Here is a 12,648-nt window from a genome sequence, read left to right as displayed (position 1 = left end):
TCATGCCTGCATTAGAAATGTGATAATAATGTTCTGTATAAAGACTGAAAAATAAGGTGCAAAATAACACATTATATATTCCTTTATTTGCTATAAAAGTTAGATATATTTTAAAAAATATATTCATAAATAAATAAAAGCTAAACAAAAACTACTAAGTACAATTATGACTGAAGTTGTGTGAATATATTGAAATTTATTCAATTGATAATAATCATTAATAGTAAGAGCTGGCTAGCAATAAAAATGTATTTCTAAACACTTCCTACTGAGTTGAATCAAATGTTGTAGATCAGTACTGCATTGAACAAAACCTATTTTCCACCAAACGTAACTGAATGAATATAAATGTAAATACTTCATCACGGAAAATTAATATAAGAAAAGGATATTGCAAATAATGTGCATATATATGTGTGTGTGCGTGCGTGCGTGCGTGCGTGCGTATGTATGTATGTATGTATGTATGTATGTATGTATGTATGTATGCATATAGTGATATCATACTGATATAGGCCTTTCCAAGGTGTGTGAGTGTGTGTGTGTATACAATTGTGATGTGAGTGATCTGATAACCAGAGACGTTCCACTTGTATACATGTAAACCAGTATGATACATGCATGGTCAGGCCAATAGGGACTAAGCTTACAACACTGTTTCAAGTGGAAAACAAGTTTTGGACGCCATTTGGGATGTAAAATCAACTCTCAAAAGTGGGATGAACTCACCAGAGTCAACAGCTATCCAGTAATACATTTATATGTATGTACATATATATGTGTACCTACATTTCTATGCAATTGAAAAAGGAGGAATGATGCTCTATATAATTTGATTTGTTGGGTTTTTTTTTTCTTTTGTTCAGCACAAGTCAAAACTCAAACATCTTGGGACCCCATTCAGACAGCAGATCTTTTATTGTTGGGGTCAGAACATCACAAACATCTGTGGTGATGAAATATATTACTATTTCTATTGTTTTCTCACTCATGAGTGCACAGAAGGTCCAGTATAGGTAGGGGCAGTTGTGATCCTCTGATTGCCTTTGTTGTTGCATCCTTCAAAGAAATGTCAAAATGTGTAGGAGGTGAATTCTTGGCCTTGGCAGGGAAGTACAATGTATCTCAAGAGAAAAGTAAAACAGTTATGATTATGAGTTCATTGTAGTTAAGTCTCACATGCATGTAAAATACAGTGACCTTTCAGGCATATTTCATGAATGGAGAGGAAGTGGAAGGGACTAGTAACAGCTCTTGGTGTTGGTCATTAGGAAGATCATTTCCTACTAAGTAAAACAGGTCACATGTTAAAACAATACTTTAGGCTTTAAGTCTGATCAATGAAACTGATCAATAAGAATAAACAATACTAACAATCAGTAAGGAGATGTTTTACCAGTGACTAGCAGTCATGTCCCCATTCTTCAAAGGCATTTATTTCATTATCATCATTTAATGTCTGCTTGCCAGATTGGCATCGGTTGGCCCAAGTTACCACAATCTGAGACACTTCTTGGCAGGAGTTACTGCTTTTGTAGATAAGTCAGAGGACTTTGTCTCACACATATCCCTTAACTTTTGTATGGCTTCAACAGTTGTGTTCTCTTTCTAACAACAATGACTTTATATACTGGATGGATTTGTTGTGGTGCTAGTACTAGAGAGATGGTGAAAAACAAAAAAAGCAATAACAGATGAACAAAAGTGAGTGGGTGAAGAGAGTAAAGGTATGATGGAAGACACAGTAACTGGGGTGAAATGGTGGAAAAAGAGTTTATAATGGAAGAGTGATAGTGTTGGAGGGACTATTGACAGAAGGAAAGAAACTGCACAAATTAATGTAGAAGAGATACTTATTGCAGTTGTATATTTGTTGGTCAGAGAAAGATTGAGGGACTGATGGTTGAAGAAAGAGACAATGGTATAGGAGTGATGGGTGTCAAAAACAAGTTGTCCAAAGAAGAGGAAGTGATAAGCGGTAGTACAGAAAGAATTATTGAAAGGTGTTAAAGATATAAACAGATTCAATGCTGTCCTTCATACATAGGCATGTTACTAAAAGAGATAGATTGAGTAATAAAGATGATGGAAGGAGAAATGGCATATTGAAAAGTCCAGTGCAGTCTCTAGTAACACAGACTGCATAGTATACTGAATGGGAAAGAAAAGGGGGCATCAGTGATTGAGAAATGAGTGAGAGGGAGGAGTATTTTAGAGGGATTTGTGGGTGTCAAAACTGTAGGGGAAGCAGATTGGAACTTAAGAATGATGTGTTGGAGAGAGACCCAAATGTGGATACCTTATACCTCCAAGCAACCATCAACACACCATTTTGTTTTATCAAGCTTATACCATTAATATCATTGTAGCATCTGTTTTACTATTCATGGATGGATGAACAGATCTTCTCTAGTATCAGCATTGCATATTGCCAATCAAAACAAACATTTGACTTCTGCTTTGTGGAGCTCAGCATCTTGAAATTAGTCATCACCGCTTTGTTGCATATCTTCCTCAATCTCCCTCTTTCACAGGTCCTAACCACTTTGAGTGGCTTGCACTTGTTTATGCTTTCATATGCATTATGTGTTTGTACCGGTGCAGTTTTCACATTCATATATTGTATCTGACACCTTATAAGGTTACTCTCTGTGATACTCTCAGCTCTTTTGTGCTCTCTCATTCTAACAGATAATGCATGCTTAATTTCTTCCTAGAGTGTCTGTGTCTTGTCACCAGTCAGCATCACAGTTTGAACACACATACATCACATACATTTTGTTCTTCAATCTGAAAAAGGAATCATTTGTTAGCAACAGAGAGTAACTCTGAATATTTTTAACATGTTTGTACTTTAATTGAATCGTTTTCCTAGTACCCACCTTCACTGCTTATTAGAGCTCCCAACAAGACTTTTTAATTGGACACACACACACACACACACACACACATCTATGTACATAGTACATCTTATTATAATAGTGTTTACACAATGTTATGTATGTGACTGGAAAGATATCTGTCACCTTCCTAAGGTAAATAGGTGAAACTACAGATTTCAGTAACTATAATAAGAAAAATGAACTACAATGTATCACAATTGAACCAGTGATCTATAGATCTTTAATCAAATATCCTCTCAAAGAAGCTATTTATTTAACTGTGAATGGCCTCGTAATTTGCAAAAAGATATTTATTGTCATTAAGATGAAAACACTTTGCTAAAGAATATGAAAAAAATATGTTAAGTAATGGGTAGAAAAAAACTCATTCCAAATTAAAAAGTAATTCAAAGCATAAAAGGTTGTTTTTTTGTTTTTTTAATGCAATTTTACATCTTACTTTTGCATGCTTTGAATTTGTCTGGAATCTTTATGTTTACATAAATATTAGAACAGCTGTATAGCAGCTATGGCAATCACCTTTCTGCATACCAAAAGCTTTTTATGATCAGACATATTACTGTTTTGCAAACACACATAATGATTCAGTTTGTAATAATCACAATAGAGAAATTAGCAAGCAAACATGTAATAGGAATAAGTAATACAATTTAATGGAAATGAAAAGGCAAGTAGCAATTGATGTTTTATAAGAAAATTTTTTTTTTAAATCCATCATCTACTCAGCAATGGGACTGCATAATCTCTAAAGCCAGCCACTGAAGTAAATAACTGACAAGCCAATCATTTCAATTACCTACTCTGAAAATATGAAAACTATGTAAGATTGGGAGAAGAAGAAGGAGGGAAGAGAGGAAAAGAGAGGTAGAGAAATGAAGTGAAGTGGAGAGAAATATTGCTTATGTGCAGATGATTTTACTGAACAGGTACATTACAGATGGTTGTTCAGTTTGTTGAAGAAATACCAATAGCAAAAGAGGACATTAAAGAATGATGATGATGATGATGATGATGATGATGATGATGATGATGATGATGATGATGATGATGATGATGATGATGATGATGATGATGATGATGATGATGATGATGATGATGATGATGATGATGATGATGATGATGATGATGATGATGATGATGATGATGATGATGATGATGATGATGATGTAAAATAAGTGCTGGGTGGCTTGTTTTTATTTTGTTGGGTGGTGATTGTGTTTATAATATATATATATATGCATATATACACATGTATATAACTTCTCCTTCACCTTTATTTCTTAGCAAACCCCATTTTTCTCTATGTCTCTTTAAAAGCAATCACAAGATGACAGCAGCAGTCATCATCAATCAAATTTCACACACACATATATATTTACATATACATACATATAAAGATTTATACATGCATATATATATATATATATATATATATATATATATATATTGCCAGTGCCGCTTGACTGGCCTTCGTAGGGTTTTCGAGCGAGATCTTTGCCAGTGCCCCATGACTGGCTTTTGTGCGGGTGGCACATAAAAGACACCATTTCGAGTGTGGCCGTTGCAAGTACCGCCTGACTGGCCTTCGTGCGGGTGACATGTAAAAGCACCCACTACACTCTCTGAGTGGTTGGCGTTAGGAAGGGCATCCAGCTGTAGAAACTCTGCTAAATTAGATTGGAGCCTGGTGTTGCCATCCGGTTTCACCAGTCCTCAGTCAAATCGTCCAACCCATGCTAGCATGGAAAGCGGACGTTAAACGATGATGAAACGATGATGATATATATATATATATTTATACATACATATATATATATATAGAAATTTATACATACACACACACATATATATATACATACATACATGCATGCATACATACATACATACATATATATATATATATATATATGTATATATACATACATACATACATACATACATACATACACACACACACACACATATATATATATATATATATATATATATATATATATATATATATATATACACACACATGGACAACAAATAAAGTAAAGAAAATGATAAACTAGATTTTTTTCCGACAGATAACTGCACTTGCTTTGTAAACTAATCAAGTTGAAGATGCAGAAAACTGATTTTAATTGCAATCCAGTTCTTTTGCTCTTTTATTATTTTACTTGCTTCAGTCGTCTGACTATGGCCATGCTGGAGCACTGCCTTTAGTCAAACAAATTGACCCCAGGACTTATTCTTTGTAAGCCTAGCATGGTACTTATTCTGTTGGTCTCTTTTGCTGAACCATTAAGTTACGGGCATGTAACCACGCCAACATCAGCTGTCAAGCGATGGTGGGAGACAAACACAGACACAAAAACATATGCATACATATATGTATCTACTACATATATATATATATATAAATATATATATATATATATATATATATATATATGTATGTATGTCTCTCTCTCTCTCTCTCTCTCTCTCTCTCTCTCTCTCTCTCTCTCTCTCTCTCTCTCTATTCTATCTCTATCCCTCTCTCTCTAAATCACTACTCTCTTCCCCCACTTCCTCCTCTTCGACTCGCACGCAACCCCAAACATATAACCAGTTCACTTTCCAACTTCATCCCAATTTGTTTTGGAATATCTATGCTGATACAACCCACGACAAAGCTCTCCAAGACATGAACAATAGCTAAGTCATTTCTATTTTCATATATTATCCCTTCTGATGCGCTCCCCTTCCACCAACCCCACCCCATTTCTCTAACTATACATTTCTGTCTTAAATTCATGATTATTTATGTATCTCTATTCTCTATATCACTTGATTTATCGTCTTCGTCTCTACTTTCTTGAAGTTTTTCTCCTTAGCCCAAACCTGACTGAAATTTGTCTCTCCCCACCTTTAAAAATTAAGATTTTAACTCTCATTTCTGTTACCGATTCAAACATTTAATCTCACGGTTAAACACTGCTGTGTTTCTTTCAACTTTTTTCTAAAAACCCAACGAATTTGAGACCAGCATGATGTCCTGCTGCCTGTCCTCTCTCTCTCTCTCTCTATTCTATCCTTATCCCTCTCTCTCTAAATCACTACTCTCTTACTCCACTTCCTCCTCTTCGACTCGCACGCGACCCCAAACATATAACCAGTTCACTTTCCAACTTCATCCCAATTCGTTTTGAAATTTCTATGCTGATAGAACCCACGACAAAGCTCCCTTAGCCCGCGGTATGCCCGCCCTCCCACCCCCTCCACCAGTACCGGAAGTTTTAGATCATCTTCCACGAACACTGCCAGTGACCTTATACCCCACCTCTTATCGACCTTATAGCGCATAAAGATTGGGTAGTATATGAATGTTGTAGGTATTGTTTTGTTTATGAATTCTGCCAAATGCAAGCTTTCTTTTCAGGTACACAACACTGCTCACCCCCATCCCAGGGTCACACGGGCCCACTCCTCTGACACCCACTCCTCCCACACTGTCAGGATTGGCACTCTCAACATCGGCACACTGAAAGGTAGGTCTGGTGAGATTGTTGAGATGCTTGAACGGCGACGCGTAGGTCTGTGCTGCATCTAAGAAGTAAGATGGAGAGGAGGTTCTGCGAGGTTCCTCACAGGCAAAGAACACAGGTACAAGATTTTCTGGGCAGGAAACACTGACGGGGTCGGGGGCGTAGGAATACTTCTAGCAGAGAAATGGGTTGATAAGGTAATCGAGGTAGTTAGAGTATATGACACAGTACTTAAGATTAGACTAGTGCTTCATCATAGATTAGCTAGTCATCTCAGCCTATGCACCTCAACCGGGGCTATCGGATGGTCTGAAAGACCAATTCTATGACACCCTCTTGCAAACTACCTCATCGACAAGGGACAGGGACCTTCTCTTTGTGGCTGGTGACTTCAATGGTCATGTCAGACGTCGTGCTGGAGGCTTCCATGGCATACATGGAGGCTATGGCTTCGGTTCCCGCAACGAGGAGGGAACCAGACTGCTGGAGTTCCGTGATGCAACCGATCTTATGGTTTGCAATACCAACTTCAGGAAACCTGCCTGTCACCTAGTCACCTACCAATCCGGCAGACACTCTAGCCAAATCGACTACATCCTCGCAAGAAATAGAGAAAGAGGGAGGCTTATAAATGCCAAAACCCTCCCTGGTGAAGAATGTACACCCCAACACAGATTAGTAGTCAGTGACTTCGAGATCAAGGCAATATGGGTGCCCTGAAGTAGACCAGCTTGGAGGAGAAGGGTATGGAAGCTTAAAGACCCTGCAAATGGACAGAGACTTAGAGACAAGTTACTTGAAGCATTTGACGAAAAAGAAGGGGATATAGCATCATACAACATAGAAGACAATTGGAGATTTCTGCGGGACAGCCTGTTGAGAGCCACCGATCAGATCTGTGGCTGGTGTAAAGTCGCCTCTCAACCCAGAGTAATGTGGTGGTGGAACAAGGAGGTAGACAGGGCTATTAGACAAAAGAAACAGGCTTGGAAGGACTGGAAGAACGGTGGTAGCAGGGAATTGTACCAATCTGCCAGAAGGGAAGCTAGGCGACAGGTTTATTTAGCCAGAGGGAAGCAGATAAGAAAAGATTTGCCAATGTTCTGCGCCGTGAGGACCAAAGACTCGAGGTATTTCGTGTTGCAAGACAGTGTAGGAGAGAGAATAGTGATGTCGTAGGAGAGAAATGTGTTCGCATGGATGATGGTACGCTTGCACTAAATGAGGCTGCAAAGAAAGAGGTCTGGAGATGCCACTATGATAGATTGCTTAATAAAGAGAATGAATGGGAGAAAGAGAGCTTGCCATATGTCGACCCAACAGAGGGACCAGCTATCCGAGTTGACAGTACCAGGGTAGATAAAGCAATTAAGAGTATGAAGACAGGGAAAGCCCCCGGCCCATCAGGAATCACTGCAGAGATGCTCAAAATATCTGGCAGTGTTGGCTACAGCCTAGTCACCCGTATTACGAACCAGGTGATACACGAAGGAGTTATACCCAATGACTGGTGTAGCAGCACCATAGTCAACTGCTACAAAGGTAAAGGTGACGCTTTAGATACAAATAATTACAGAGGCATCAAGCTGTTAGATCAGGTTATGAAAGTTACGGAGAGGGTCATAGCCCAACTAATTAGGGAGCGAATCAATTTAGATGAGATACAGTTTGGGTTCGTGCCAGGTAAAAGCACTACTGATGCCATATTTCTAGTAAGACAGCTGCAGGAGAAATACCTAGCCAAGGATAAACCTCTGTACCTGGCCTTCGTTGACATGGAGAAAGCCTTTGACAGAGTCCCCCGATCCCTTATCTGGTGGTCAATGAGGAAACTTGAGATAGAAGAATGGTTAGTGAGAGCTGTGCGAGCCATGTACAGAGATGTTGCCAGTAAGGTGAGGGTTGGAAATGAGTACAGCAATGAATTCCGGGTAGAGGTAGGGGTCCACCAAGGTTCCGTCCTCAGCCCCCTCCTATTTATCATAGTCCACCAGGCGATCACAGAGGAATTCAAGACAGGTTGCCCCTGGGAGCTCCTCTATGCTGATGACCTTGCACTAATTGCGCAGTCACTATCAGAACTAGAGGAGAAGTTTCAGGTGTGGAAGCAAGGACTAGAATCGAAGGGCCTTAGAGTCAACCTAGCAAAAACCAAAATCCTAATAAGTAGGAAGGTAGATAAAACACAAACCCCTTCAGGTAGATGGCCCTGCTCAGTATGTAGAAAAGGAGTAGGTAGTAACTCTATAAGATGTACCCGGTGCAAGCTATGGACACATAAGAGGTGCAGCAATATCAAAGGCAGATTAACTACGAAGTTAGTTTTTGTATGTGGCAGATGTTCAGGTGCAATAAAGACTGTAAACAAACAGGAAACAACCTCTATCTCATTCCAGGGAGAAAAACTAGAGGTAGTCGATAGCTTCCGCTATCTGGGTGACCAAGTTAGTAGTGGGAGTGGGTGCGCTGAAAGTGTAGCTGCTAGAATAAGAATAGCCTGGGCAAAGTTTAGAGAGCTCTTACCTCTGCTGGCGACAAAGGGACTCTCACTCAGAGTAAAAGGCAGACTGTATGACGCATGTGTATGAACAGCCATGCTACATGGCAGTGAAACATGAGCTGTGACTGCTGAGGACATGCGTAAGCTCGCAAGGAATGAAGCCAGTATGCTCCGCTGGATGTGTAATGTCAATGTGCATACCCGTCAGAGTGTATCTTGAGAGAAAAGCTGAACATAAGAAGCATCAGTTGTGGTATGCAAGAGAGACGATTGCGCTGGTATGGACATGTGGTGAGATTGAATGAGGATAGCTGCGTGAAAAAGTGCCACACCCTAACAGTTGAGGGAACCCGTGGAAGAGGAAGGCCCAGGAAGACCTAGGCTGAGGTGGTGAGGCAAGACCTTCGAGCATTGGGCCTCACCGAGGCGATGACTACTGACCGAGACCTTTGGACATGTGCTGTGCGTGAGAAGACCCGGCAAGCCAAGTGAGGTCGCTGCCAGTGCTCCTGGACTGGCTCTTGTGCGGGTGGCACATAAGATGCACCATTTTGAGCGTGACCGTTGCCAGTACCGCCCGACTGGCCTTCGTAGGGTTTTCGAGCGAGATCGTTGCCAGTGCCCCTGGACTGGCTCTTGTGCGGGTGGCACATAAAAGACACCATTTCGAGCGTGGCCATTGCCAGTACCGCCTGACTGGCCTTCGTGCGGGTGACACGTAAAAGCACCCACTACACTCTCTGAGTGGTTGGCGTTAGGAAGGGCATCCAGCTGTAGAAACTCTGCCAAATTAGATTGGAGCCTGGTGTTGCCATCCGGTTTCACCAGTCCTCAGTTAAATCGTCCAACCCATGCTAGCATGGAAAGCGGACGTTAAACGATGATGATGATGATGATGATGATATATATATACAGCAGGCTCCTTTCAGGTTCTGTCTACCAAATCTACTCAAAAAGCCTCGGTCAGTCCGAGGCTATAGTGGAAGACACTTGCCCAAGGTGCTGCACTGTGGGACTGAACCTGGAACCATGTGGTTGGGAAGCAAGCTTCTTACCACACAGTTACGCCTGTGCAACGTATAAAATAATGAAAAATATCAGACATTTTTTTTCATTCAGCTGCTTGCAATCTGGAGCTATCACACCTTCCAAATATGTTTTGAATAACAGGTTTAAATGCTTATTTTCCATTATTAAACTTCATAAATGATATTCTTGTCATTTTCCATTAGGCCTTTAATCTGTAAGCCAGCTGAAATATCAACTTGTAATTTTATTTCAGTTACAATTTGAAATACATGACAAATATATTTGAATGATAGTTTGTCTTTATGAAGAGCTTTAAGAGTTTTCTATACAAACTATCATTAAGGTAAAATAATTTTTCTTGGAGTTCCTAGAACTGCTACAACATTTTAGAATCACATCCAAAAAAGCTAGATTTTCTTTGTCAAAAGTGGCATATGCTAGCACTGCTGTCATATAGCATGTGATGACAGAAGAAAAACCAGGATAATTGGGAGAAGAAAATAAGAGCATTTTGGCAGAAAAAGAATTTGTTGATTTGGGTGAGAAGGTAGGGAGAGAGAGAGAGAGAGAGAGAAAGAAAGAGAGAGAGAGAGAAAGAGAGAGAGAGAGAGAGAAAGAGAGAGAGAGAGAAAGAAAGAGAGAGAGAGAGAGAGAAAGAGAGAGAGAGAGAGAAAGAGAGAGAGAGAGAGAAAGAGAGAGAGAGAGAGAGAAAGAGAGAGAGAGAGAGAGAAAGAGAGAGAGAGAGAGAGAAAGAGAGAGAGAGAGAGAGTGTGTGTGTGTGTGTGTGTGTGTGTGTGTGTGTGTGTGTGCGTGCGTGCGTGCGATGGATAATAATCCTTTCTACTATAGCTACAAGGCCTGAAATTTGTGGGAGGGGTATATTCGATTACATCAACTCCATTGTGCAACTGGTGCTTATTTTGTTGATTCCGAAAGGATGAAAGGCAAACTTGACCCTGACAGCATTTGAACTCAGAACACAAAGACGGATGGAATACTGCTAAACATTTCACTAAGCATTTCAATATTTTGTTTGCTTTGAAAACAAATTTTTCTATAAATTGAGTTAATGGCATTTGTGGTCTACTAAAGAGGATTTAAATATTTGCACCTCGTAAATTTTGTTTTCCAAGGTGCTGACTTGGACAAAGCTTCTGTGGAAGACTTGAACTTCCCATTGTGGGGAGAGAGTTGCCACTCTCCCCACAAAAGGGAACTGTGGTAAGTTTCTCCTCGCTTGCTGCTAATGTAGTCTATAGGAAAGGCATAACTAGCACAGCTTGGCACCAGTGCCATCAAAAGTCACCATGGAGATGCAAAATGTTCAGGAAAATACCACGTAGCATTCTATTTGACATTTCAGCAATCTACTGCCTTGGTTTGATGTTTTTATCAACTCTGAAGAGATGAAAACACAAGTCAAATGTGACAAGATTTGAGCTGAAAGTGTAGAAACTCAGATAAATATCTAGCCAAATACTAGGTAAACTACTTTGTATTGTTTATTCTGACAACTCTATTGATTCACTGCTTTTTCAAGCCCAAGACTTATGATATATATTAGATGTTTCATATAAAAGCACAAAAATATTTACAAGGTCATCTCCTCAGCTTATTTAGATGTATGTTTTAGCAATTTGTAAATAATGTTAGCATTTTAAAACAATTTAAAATTTAGGAAGGGTGCGAAACATTTCAAATTATTTTATATTATAACATAGAATATGGAATGTCAAAATTAGAATAACTGAAACAGCATTTAATTGGAAATCTATATTTTAAGCAACAGTGATTTGAACTAAAATGATTTGTTAAAACTGAAGCAAGTAAATCTTGGAAGAACAATTTCAGCTATTTAAAAACACATTAAAACTGTTAAATTCACTTTACATTTATTTCTTGATGAGTGAAAATTTTTGTTGCCCGGTTGCAACCTAGGTACTAACAAGATTGCAGTTGTACAACCTTGTTGGTTGATTAGGTTGTAGTAGTGTGAAAGAAATTTTGACACATTAAGAAATAAATGTGTTTGTAGATGGATAAAATGAGTCTTCTATGAAATATCTAATTTAATTAAAAAACAAATATATTGATACCAACCAGTGCCATCAATATATAAATCCTTCAGTGTAAATTTAATTCAGTTGTGCTTAGTTTACAATATATACTTATATTGAAAATAAAGCAAGTTTATCCTGCCATATGCCAAGAGTAAGTAATCAGCCTGTCAGCTATTTTAAAATCAGAGATTTAATTCCACACTAACTCTGCTAATTGCAATATTCAAATGATAAACAATAGACAAAATGCTTCTTCAACAGCACTCATTATAATTTCTAATTATGTGCTCTGACATGTTTCTACTTTTATCTTACAAGAAGAAAATGTTAAAAATTTTGAAACTAAATATCACTTATTGCATTTCTATAGGAGAAGCATATAAGCAGAATAACAACCTGCATGTCTTGTTTAACAGGGATATACTAAAAGAAAGCCACAATACTTCAGTATTTGTTTTGAGAAAGCATCTCATATAGATGTATGATGCTAAAATGCACAGAAGCATCAGTAGCAGAAGGAAATGCCAGCAGTGACAGTGGAATTGCTAGATCACATGATGTCTGTATATTTGTGCATCATCAGTAGCAAATATTCACTCTCAACTGCATGCTCAGACAGATTTTGCTTCTACTGATAGAAATAT

The sequence above is a fragment of the Octopus bimaculoides genome, chromosome 18, assembly GCF_046866305.1.
Source record: "Octopus bimaculoides isolate indiv1 chromosome 18, ASM4686630v1, whole genome shotgun sequence".
Classification (NCBI taxonomy): Eukaryota; Metazoa; Mollusca; class Cephalopoda; order Octopoda; family Octopodidae; genus Octopus; species Octopus bimaculoides.
The sequence above is the reverse complement of the archived record's forward strand: the minus strand, read 5'-3'. Positions refer to the sequence as shown.